The 10,832-nt window shown below is 32.9% G+C and overlaps 1 long non-coding RNA gene across 1 annotated transcript; it reads left to right on the top strand.

The window, feature by feature from the left end:
* Positions 1-6,199: 6,199 nt before the first annotated feature.
* Positions 6,200-9,489, top strand: LOC149499126 (uncharacterized). The gene is made up of 2 exons (XR_016322712.1): positions 6,200-6,790; positions 9,145-9,489. It is a non-coding gene; the product is annotated as an uncharacterized LOC149499126 (long non-coding RNA).
* The last annotated feature ends 1,343 nt before the right edge of the window (positions 9,490-10,832 follow it).

The following is a 10,832-nucleotide window of genomic DNA, read 5'->3' on the forward strand; positions in this document are numbered from 1 at the left end:
CTAAAAATAATTTAAAATTAAGATTAATATTAAAATATTATAAAGAGTGGGCTCCATAATCCAAATACGGTGATATTTTCTATTTTGTCCTTCTTTTCTTTTTATTTTCTTGCGCATTTCTCTCTCCCAATCCTCTACTCTTTGCAACCTATTTCTCTGTTAATCTGCCTCTCGCCTCCATTGAAGTTCTTGCGTGAGCTTCAAACTTTTTTTGAGAAAATTCCTCTTCATATACCCTAGTTTTCCTCTCTTTTCATAAATTTGGCAAAATTCATCAAAAGAGAGAAAGATTAGAAAGATTTTGGGTTAATTATATATTTATTGTCTTAATTTTCAAAAATTTTCTATTTTGGTATCTCAACTGAAAACGTTTGCAATCAAATGTTTAAAGCCAAAAAAAATTTTTAATCGGATTTCTCTGGTTTATGTGGCAAATCGCAAATACAAATAAGACAGAAATATTATGCCAAGTTGGATTTTTTGCTGACATGGATGTGGATTTTCTGTTGACGTGGATTTTTTTGCTACCATCCTCTCACTACCCTCAACTCACTGTAACAACATAATATCATCTGATTACAATAAAAAAATAATAAAAGTTTTCACCGTAATCAATCAATAAAGAGTTTTAAATACCCATGTACATCCACCATCAGATTAGCCAAAAGCTTCCAAAATTATTAGTTACCAATTTAATCTGTTGTTGGCAAAATAGATTTGATGACAATTAAATTCATTTCAAATTGCATTACCGATGGCCTTCTTAAACCCAGCTATCTACGGTTCTGCAAATCCAGCAAAGAAAATCCTAAGAGCTTGTGCCAATAACCCCAATGACATGCCAATCTCCTCCTCTCAAGCATGGAGCAATATTCTGCAAAACCAATCCTTGGTATGTTTAATTATCTTCTCTACCTACGAATCAATCAAAAGAATTTTTTTTTTGGGTTACATCAAAGAAGTATCAGGAAGTCCAATACTTCTCACTTTCCTCTGCTGTTCTTCCTGAAATCCTCCCAGCAATTAGAGACCACCTACAGAATTGATTTTTTTTAAAAAGAAGGTAAGTGAAAAAGGAAAGGAAAAGAGGAAATTGCAACAACCAGTTACCAGAAAACAATCCAGCCGTTTCTCTTCCACTAAACCTGACCCAATCCTCAATTTTGACAGAAAATCCATATAAAAAATGTCACTATCTGGGTTTCGCTTGTCTTTGAAACCCAGATTATCGAATGGGTACTCTTCTTTCTGAATTCTTATTATTAATAACTCTAGAAATTCTCTGATGGGAAAAAAGAAAGAGGCGTAATCTAATTTTCTTAGAATTCTGTATATTTCCTCTCTAACTACAAATTTGCGCATTGATATTCAGTTTTCTCTTCTGGTTTTGATGGTGGGTAAATTGAGGTAGCCAGCTAGTAGTAACAAAAGAGAAGCTAGCTGGCGTTAATCTCGCCTTGAATTCTCTATTTTTTTTTTCTTCCTTTACTTGACTGTGTTGGTGTTGCTGTTGGCCTTGGCATTGGAGTAGGGAGCGAACATTAAATTCTAAGAAACTTCTCTCTCTAAAAACTTTGCAATGCCGCCATAGCCATTCTCTCTCTACTGCGTTGGTGTTGGTTCTTTCTTGAAACCCTAAAAGATGATTATATACCTCGGGTTTGATTCAAATGAAGGAGAAGCTAAGATGCCAGGAAAGAGGAGAGTCTGAAAGAGTGGACGGAAGGTACCAAATGAGGGCCTTTTAAATAATCTAAACCATGACATTCTTGATTTGCTCTTGGTTTGGCACGTCAGCGGTAGACACTCAATTGAAAATGATTTTGAAATTTAAACACTTAATTACAAACGGTGTTAGTTGAGACATTAAAATAAAAAATTTTAAAAAATTAAGACACTAAATTTATAATTAACCCAAAGATTTATATATACATATTTAAATGGAGAAGATTATAAGAAATAAATACAAAATTGATTGTGAGATTTGAAGTAAATCATTCATTGATCTCTACACGAGTATTTCAACACCAATCCAGTATGTTGTCTATAGTATCACAGAGCGATTTGAGGTCACTCTCTTGGTTCTATCTACACAAGTCTTATTCTCCCTATGATATTCTTACCATATACTAGTTCAATTATTAGATGGCTCCTGGACTAAAGGACCTCACTGCACTCCATAGTTATCTTACCTCTATATAGATTTTAATGCTTTCTTAACCATCAATTTCTCTCTAATACTTGATTTCTTAAGTTACCCCAAAATTTATCATCAAAGTTGACCTTCATAATAACATCTTTTGCTAATTTACCTTTCAGCTCTCTTAACTCTTTTCTTTTTAATAACCTTCCATTCCACCTATGTTGCTTATTAGTACATTCTAAGGATATTAGAGTACTCTTATTAATTATTTCGTCTATTTGGTTTCTTTCGTACTATTAATCATCGTTATTCAAGATTTATTTAATCTCTAGTATTTCGACCTGACATTTATTACTTACCCTAAATACTCACTTTTTACCTAATACTCATTTGCACGAAGGACTTCAATAAAATTTCTTAAATTCCGACCTAATGCTGCCTTACCATCCAAATATCACATCAAATAAATAGACATCAATAACTCAATTTCCTCTACTAAATTCTGCGTTAAACTAAATAATTTATTCATTTCTATATGAAATTTCAGTTTATACCTCAATTAAGGAACAACAGCAAAGTTCCTAATTAGCATCTACAATGTATAAGCTAATTGTTTCATTTTCCATGAAAGTTTTAAAGTATAATATCAATATCCTTCACATTATATCAAGAACTCAAGCTAACAGTTAAAACAGTTGCTACCATACTAAAAATTGCAATAGAAGCAATAATCTAGCTATTTCTATACATTTATCAATTATATTTGTAATAGGAATTCAATTCATATATCAACTTACCTATCTCGTCTGTCTTTAGTCAATCAATCTTTTCCTTATTCAAGTCTAGCAAGGTATTTATAAATTCGTCTAATTTTATCCACCACTTGCTCCTAATACATATATGTTACAACTTGTTATAAATTATTCCTCATACCCTTATCCAAGTCCATTCCTAATGTTTTCATTTAAGCATTCAAGAGTCTTGTACTCTAAATCTTATTGTAACTTACCTTCCATACCAAAGTTATCCTCTCAAACCTTTCCAACGTTTATGTTCTTAACTTGACTACTAAGTGTCTACTTATTTATTATCATTGCTATCATCATTATCACCATTTATCTTATTCTTCTTCTTCAAATCTTCTTTTAAGTTTTAACTATCCTCGTGATCATTTCATTTTATTATCTCATCCAATTGTCCCCGTGATATAAATAGACAACTTTCGAAAACTATATAAATAGTCAATTTTAAATTATTTATCAGAATATGATATAAATTCAAAATCAAGCTGAGATTTTAAATTCAAATAACAAGTAAATAAAATGATAAAAAGTTTATATTTTGAATAAACTCTAAAGAAATTCAGTAGTTGAGCTGAATACTTGAACACAGATTCCTAATTACCTTAAAGTTATTCACTCTTCCTAACATATAGTCTTAGACATGTAACAGAAAGACTCAAGGTTATTTCATACAATTCATTTATTCTTGCAACTCCAATGCAACCATAATCAATTGCATATCTATTTCACTTTGGTGATAGCTTACTTGTGAATGACTAAGAATTTATTATATTACTAATGCTATAGGTATCCATATTCATGAATCTGCTATACAAATGAAAATCTTATTTATACTCTACACAATCCTAGTGTCGCAACTCGAAACCGTGGGTCGGACCGGCACTAGGGCCTAGGTAAGTGTAAGATTTGTTATATAAAATAATATAGGTTTATTATTCTTGTGATCTAGTGTGATGTGATTGAATTTAGTGATTCAGGGTTACTACGGGCCTTGGGGGCCTTATGCTTATCTAGGCCCTAGTGCTGGTCTAGCCCACGGTTTCGGGTCGTGACAAAGTTGGTATCAGAGCTTAGATTAGAACCTTATAATGTAACTGCAGAGTATAGGGAATTTCATCTCGTCTTTCTCAGTCTCATTTGCTTCTACTTCAGCGTTTTCCTTATTGTCATGATTAGAATAAATCTTTATCATGCTGAGCATGTGTTCTATTTCTTGAAGTTGGATTACATGAGGATGAGTTTGAATATGTTATTAGGAATGACCTAGATGATCGAATTAGATGGGGGGGGGGGAGGTTATTGAAATCATTTAAGGGTAGGTTTGGGCCGGGAATTTCTTTATGTTGGGATCGGCTGTAACCAATATAAGGAAAGAAACTTTGTGATTTTCCTCCCTAGGAATGGTGGACGCACGAACCCTATGGGGTGGGAAAATCCATACCCATTTTATAAATCGGTAGACCATAGGAAGAAGTAATTAAGGATCTGAGTGAAATATAGTGGACAACAGGATCAACCTATTACAGTATCTACAGGTGCTAAAGCAGGTATCGCCTTTTAGACCTAGGAATAGAGTAACACTTGGACAGTAATGGATTGGCTTGATCACCCAATGCACTACTTTTCATGTGGAATCTATTCCTATAAGTGAGTGGGATAATGTCAGGACATGAATAGAAATTTTTTATTCATATGGTAGATTAATGAATAAGGGATATTTATGGCAAAAGTAACTATGAAAGATTACTTAACCATATACACTGGAGCTATCACCAAAATGAAATGGTTATATAATTGATTATGGATGCTTTGGAGTTATTGAATAGGTAATTTTTATGTGTGAACCCTCGAATCTTTTTATTGCATGTTTGGGAGTTTAAATTAAGAGGATGAATGACTTTAAGATACTCAATAACTTGTGCCCAAACACTAGGGTCTGCTATTGAAGTACCTTCAATTTTTATTTAGATTGAAAATTCCTTGTAATTGCTTCTATTTGTTATTTTAAATCTAAGACTCCAACTTTATTTTGAATCTAAATGATGTTATGATAAATCACTTGAAGATTTCCTATCTATGCGAAAATTTTATGATTATATATAAATAATTATTTTTGTGAAATTGTCTACATATATCATAAGGCCGATTAACTAAGTCAATGAATGAAATGATTAGGATTTCAAAGGAACGTTTGGAGTAGAAGAATAAGATAAATAATGATGATAACAGTGATAATAAATAAGCAGATAGTTGGAAATTGAAGTCAAGTTAAGAACATGAATGTTGGAAAGGTTTGAGAAGGCAATTTTGGTATAGAAGCTAAGTTGCAACCAGATTTGGTGTATAGGACTCTTTAATGTTTAAATGAAAAAGATAACATTAGGAATGGATGTAGATAGTTTAAGGGTATATATATATATATATATATATATATATATATATATATATATATATATATAAAGAGCAAATGGCAGATAAAATTACAGGAATAAAATATCTTGCTAGACTTAAATAAGAAAAAGATTGATTGATAGAGACAGATGAGATAGGCAAGTTGAACAAGAACCTGACAGATATAAACTAGTAATAAGTAAAAGTTGGAATCTTGTTTGCTAGTTTCAGGATTTGATTACCATGAAACCTCGCCTCTGTTTATTCTTCGATGTTAATCAAAATGATAATCATTATCTATGTCAAATATTGGAGTTGAAGGCACAAAACGTTACTATGGCTAGACTGACATTTCTAATGATATTGATAACGCTTATCTGAATAGAGATTCTGGTTAAAGTCTTATGGAAAAATCTTTCTTTGGAGTGAACATGGGAAGTGGCGGTTGAGATGAAATAGAAATATCCTTACTTCTTTCCTTTTACATAAAGGATTCCTATCTTGCTGGTGATTTAACTTAACCTATTTCTCTTTTATGAATTGTAATCTTTCTTTGATTACCTTTTTATACTATTTGTTTGTTATATTTTTTCTACTGTGTCCATTTCTAAATTCGAGGACGAATTTTTTTATAAGGGGGTAGATTGAAACACCCTGAAATTTTATTTTCAAATTTTTTTCATTTAAACATTTAATAAATTAACACCCTATGATTTATTTAACTAGTTAATTAAAAATATATATTTTATATAGTTGAAAAAAACCTTTAACTAAGTAAAAACCAATTAAAAAATCGAAAACCACATAAAATCATGATTTGAACCAAACTAAACCCGATTTGAACCAAATCATTCACAAAAACTTAAGCAAGAAAATTCTAGAAACCCATTTTTTTCCCCTTTAGTGCCGACTTAGCCCTCCCCTTTCTTTTCTTTTTGTTTTTCGATCACCGGAGAGCAGTGCCGGCCTCGTCGCAGGTCCTCAACGTCGCCTCCTCACCGCAGCAGTTCGGCCATCCTTTCTCTCCTCCCCTTTCATTTCTGGCGAACGTAGAAGGTGCAGGAGAGCTGCGACCTCCTTCGATCAAGAAGCCGTGTCGAGTCTCCTGCTCCTTGACTTTTCGGTAACTCTGGCTTCTCTCTCGTTGACAAGGAAGCCCCGGTCTCTCTCTTTCTCGCTCTCTCTCTTCTATTTCCAACGAGTGCAGCAATCACAGGGAGCTGCGATCTTGTTTTCGATCGGACAGCTCCACCCTCGACTCTCTCCTTCGTTTTCGTCGAGAACAGTAAAGAGGCGGCCAAACCACCTCTCATCCCATCCCCAGCACCTCACCTCCACTGTTCCTCTCTTTTCCAGGCAAGCCAGCATCAACAGAAATAGGTTTTGGACAAAGAAGCCGCTCCCGATCGTTCTACCCAAAAATTTACGATTTCTGGTGTGCTTTTACGACAAGGTAAGATAATTTTTGACCCTCTTCAGTATGGTTTAAGAGCTTTTAGTTAATGATGAAAGATGTAATCCATGAATGAAGCTATTGTAGAAAGCTAAATGCTAGTTACTACTATTCATATGATTGGAAAATCTAATTCTTCAATCAAGTTTAAATGATGAACTTATTAATGAATAAGTTAGCATGATCAAATGAATTTTTGCTTATAAATGAGTACTGAACTATAGTGGCAGCCTCTAGCTAGAGAAAATTATGGTTTTTGTTTGAATTAAGTCTATATTTAGGTATCAATATGCTCTTCATATTTTGTTATGAGTATAAAGGTTTTAATTATCAAAGATTAAATCTCCAGCTACTGTTCATGCGAATTAGCTTGGAAAAATTTTGATAAAAAAAAAGGTTGTAACGGAACCTATAAAATGAATTGTATAAGGAAGAGTAAATTACCATGTCTTATTTTAACAAAGAAATTAAGGATTCCTAAGCATGACAGTAGCTATTTTAGCCATTTGTTTGAATTCTTGATATAATATGAAGGAAATAAGTATTATACTTTAAAAATCTTGATGGATAATGAAATAATTAGCTTATTTGTTAGAAGGGTTGATTACACATTTGCTATCATTCCTTGATGGAAGTTTAAACTGGAAATCCAAAACGGAACTGATAATTTCATGTAGTTATATTAGATTTTGATTGTGAGATTGAGAAATTTCTGAGATGGCAGCAGTTATTCTTGTTAATTGCTTGGGTTATTGCCTTGATATGAGTTATAGGATGTTATAAGTGAATTTTGTGATGGGGAATGAGTTAATTATATATGGTGAATGAGTTTGGTGAAGAAAAATATTGATTTGTTAAAGTGGCAACAACTAATTGAGTATTTCCATGATTATGGATTGAAGCAAGTCCGGAAATTATGTGTTTCAATTATTTTCGTAATGATTTCAAGCTGTTATAGGTATCCTTGATTGGAATGAGATTTAATCAAAGAGTTTCCGCCCTTTATGACTAAAATGAAAAAAGGAAGTATGAAAATAGTTGAACGTGAATTGAAATATGAAATTGTTATTTTTATTTTTATTTTTTATGGTGATAGCTTGGTGCATTTTTATATGTTATTTTTCTATTTAAATTAGAGAATGAATATCATATTTATATTTCTGGTAGGATAGGATATGAAGGAATTGGAAATGTTGTATTTGTCAACTGAGCTAACTATGTATACATGCTTATATATATGTATATATAAATACAAGGATTAATAAATGACATTATTTAGAATATAAATTAAGTTTTGTAAAGAAGTTGTGATGGTTGGATCTTGGTGATGGTATTAAAAGGAGGATGGGCATTTGATTTGATTGATTGCATGATGGATGAGCTGCCTGGATTAAATAAATATATAGTGAGTATCTGACATTATCTTAATAGGTAGAAAGTCCTATTTTTAGGGGAGGTTCCACCGAAATTTCGATCGAATCTAAGCTAGTTCTCTTTAATGACTAAGTTAATATGTTTGTTTGGAATAATTGATATATTCAAAATAAATCTCTTTATTCACTTTAGTTATTTCCTTTGCATTTATGATTTAGTAAATCATCTGAGTTCGTCCGTCGCTCCTCTGAATCAGAACCTAACAGCTTATCTTCTTTATCACTGTGAATAATAATAAACAGTGCACTACCATTTGCATCATGCGTAGTTACATTACCACATAATGCTATAATTATCTATGTATTTAATTATTGCTTATTTAATTCATTACTTTTCTACTTAGTATATATATGTGTGTATTTGTACATATGCATAATCTTTTTTTATTAATGTGTTGCATTTAAATGCGATGTTTGATTATTGGTGTTGTGATATTACTGTCTTGTTTGTGTGGAATTGGGATGAAGTGGGTCAACATAGGTTTATAAGGGCGATCTTCGATATCGTTAGCCATGTATGGGGAGATCCGTGCCCCCGTGTGCATCTGATGATATGGACTATATGGAAAACCATAGGGTGGCCTCCTGTTGATATGGAAAAGAAAAGAGAGTATAAAAAAAATGAGAGGGTTGGTCAAGTGAGGCTGAGACTAGTTGGCCATGTATGGGGGGATCGGCTCCCTGGTGCATACGTGATAAGAGGGTGGGCCATGTGTGAGGACGGCTCATCGGGGAGTTTTGATGATGTCACTGACCAATTTCCACTTGTTTGATTATTTGAAGGTGTAATTACTTGTGAGTGCTGATGTTGTGCATATGCTTGACTAGTTGTGTGTTCATTTAAGTATTTTAGGAAGCATTTGTGTTATGCAATATTTATTATTCATTGTAAAACTCATTTCTTTTGTTTAACTTTTTCAGGAAGTAGATTCTTCTTTATCCCGGCTAAAGCTCTGTTTCCTTCACTGCAGAGCTAGAAAAGTAATTTCCTATTCGAGTAATTATTTAAATATTGAGCATTATGTACATGAACTTATTTATTACTGTTTGATATTGAATTCCGCAGTTGTAGGACTATGATTACTCCTATTATAGGATCATGATAATTCCAATTATGTACGAGTGTAATCTTGTTAATGAATAATTGTAGGTTGATGATTTAGAGAACTATATGTGCATGTACTGACCGTTAGCTCATATCATAGATAATGTGTAATGCAATTGAGTTCAAGTTATGAAATATTTGAAATGATGGATTTGGGCCAAGGTATAGTATAATCATAAGATTTTGTTATATAAAATAATATGGGCTTATTGTTCCTGTGATGTAGTGTGATGTGATTGAATTTAGTGATTCAGGCTTATCACGAACCTTGGGGGCCTTATGCTTACCTAGGCCCTAGTGCCGGTCCAGCCCACGGTTTCGGGTCATGACACCTACTCACTGACAGGAATAGAGTTCACATGAAAAGTAGTGCATTGGGTGATCAAGCCAATCCACTATCATCCAGGTATTACTCTATTCCTAAGTCTAAGGGTTGATACCTACTTTAGCACCTATAGGTATTTTGATAGCTTTATCCTATTGTACACTACTTTCACTCAAATCCTTAATTACTTCTTTCTATAGTCTATTGATTTACACAATAGGTATGGGTTTTCCCTTCACAAGGTTTAACGTCCCCATCTCTGGAAAGAAAATCACCAGGTTTCTTTCCTTATATTGGTTACGACCAATCCCAACATAAAGAAGTCCCTATTCCATACCTAAAATTAAGGAAACCACTAGGGTTGATGAATAGAAAAAGGATGAGTTTATAAGAAAAATTACTAGAAAGGGATCTGTGAAAAACAAAGTGTGATTGAATGCTCTAATCCTAATGAAAATATGAAGTAGTTGTACAAATTAGTTGTGCACTACAGCTATCCTAAGAGTGGCTCTCTCATTTATGTTAATCAGGTTGAATTGTGCATAATGTGGCATATAGTTAAAAAGAAGCCTTTTAATTTGTGTCATGCTATCTATGATAAGATGCAGAGCAATCCCAAAAAGCTACCCTATGGTATGTTGTTGGTTCCCATTTTTGAGTTTCTAGGAGTAGATTTAGAAAAAAAGGAGTGTCACAATGTTTCAAAATAGGATAGTATCCCCTTGAAATTGAAAGATAAAGAAGATAAGGAAAAGAAAGAAAAAGAAGATGCTTTAGAAAAAGAAAGAGTTGAAAAAGAAAGCAGAAAAGAAGAAATTAAGTTTAGAAAAAGAGGAAGCTGAGAGTAAAAAGAAAAAGAGGAGATTAAAAAGAGGAAAAGGGAAATTAGAAGAAGCAGAAAAAGAGAAAGGGGAAGAAATAGAAAAAGAAAAAGGGAAAGTAGCTGAATCAGAAATAGAACCAGAAAAAGAACAATAAAAAAGAGAAAGTAAAGGAAACTGAGATTGAAACTGAAGCGCCTCAAGATAAAAAGGATTTTGTGGATCTTAGAAGCAATGAACCTGAGACAACTAGAAAGGATTAAGAAGTAGTTGAAGATGCTAGTGATTGAAACTGAGAAATTAGAAATAAGTGATGAAGAGGAAACGGAGCCTGAAACTGAAGTCAAGAAGACCCCAG

This window comes from Jatropha curcas, chromosome 1 (assembly GCF_041381405.1).
Source record: "Jatropha curcas cultivar XTBG-Jc1 chromosome 1, XTBG_Jcur_1.0, whole genome shotgun sequence".
NCBI lineage: Eukaryota > Viridiplantae > Streptophyta > Magnoliopsida > Malpighiales > Euphorbiaceae > Jatropha > Jatropha curcas.